The sequence below is a fragment of the Gossypium hirsutum genome, chromosome A13 (assembly GCF_007990345.1).
Source record: "Gossypium hirsutum isolate 1008001.06 chromosome A13, Gossypium_hirsutum_v2.1, whole genome shotgun sequence".
Taxonomy (NCBI): Eukaryota; Viridiplantae; Streptophyta; class Magnoliopsida; order Malvales; family Malvaceae; genus Gossypium; species Gossypium hirsutum.
In genome coordinates this window covers 22,854,300-22,855,393 of record NC_053436.1, presented here as the reverse complement: position 1 = coordinate 22,855,393, position 1,094 = coordinate 22,854,300, and the positions used below count along the sequence as shown (strand labels likewise).

The window sequence follows — 1,094 nt, the reverse complement described above, 5'->3', positions numbered from 1 at the left end:
CCGAGGAGATGGCTGAAAACCAAGAAAATCCGCTACCTCATGCGATTGCTGCTGATCCAGTAAATCAAAATCCTACTCCACGCCCTATGTATGATTATGCTAAACCTAATTTAATAGGAACTGAGTCAAGTATAGTTAGACCTGCTATTGCTGCAAATAATTTTTAACTGAAACCTAACACAATTCAAATGATACAACAGTTTGTTCAGTTTGACGGTTTGCAGGACAAGGATCCCAACGCTCACTTTGCAAATTTCCTAGAATTTTGTGATACCATTAAAATTAATGGCATTTCTGATGACTCCATTCACCTTCGGTTGTTTCCCTTTTCGTTAAGGGATAAGGCTAAACAATGGTTGAACTCGTTACCACGAGGGTCAATCACTACTTGAGAACAAATGACCGAAAAGTTTTTATTAAAATATTTTTCGCCGGCTAAAATAGCCAAATTACGTAATGATATCTCTTCTTTTGTGCAGATGGATTTAGAAACACTCTACGATGCATGGGAGAGATACAAGGGCCTTTTGAGAATGTGCCCTCACCATGGGTTACTGCTTTGGCTACAGGTTCAAACGTTTCATAATGGCCTGAATCTTTCGACTTGGCAGATGATTGATGCAGCCGCTGGAGGAACTAGCAATAATAAGACACCTGAGGTGGCTTACGAATTTATTGAGGAGATGTCACTAAATAACTATCAATAGCAAGTTATGAGAACAAAGCCAACGAAAGAAATTGGTGTTTTCAACCTCGACGCGGTTACTATGCTATCTAAGCAAGTAGAACTCTTAAATAAAAAGATTGATAGTTTGTGTGGTTCTACTCAGGTACATCCAGTGATGAGGTGCGATTCGAATGGAGGAGGAGCATGCATAGAATATCAACCCTTCAACCCTAGCATCGAGGAGGAACAAGTCCAATATATGTGTAACAATAACTCTAGACCCCAAAATAACCCATATAGTAAAACTTATAATGCAGGTTGGAGGAACCATCCCAATTTCTCATGGAGCGGTCAAGGAAATAAAAGGCCACAACATCTTCCAGGTTTTGAACAACCACCTTACCAGCAAGAAAAGAAGCCGAACCTT

At 39.9% G+C, this 1,094-nt stretch overlaps 1 non-coding gene across 1 annotated transcript; it reads right to left on the bottom strand.

Annotated features, from left to right (window-relative positions):
• Nucleotides 1-446: 446 nt before the first annotated feature.
• Nucleotides 447-553, bottom strand: LOC121213215 (small nucleolar RNA R71). The gene has a single exon (XR_005908590.1). It is a non-coding gene; the product is annotated as a small nucleolar RNA R71 (small nucleolar RNA).
• Between the last annotated feature and the right edge of the window lie 541 nt (nt 554-1,094).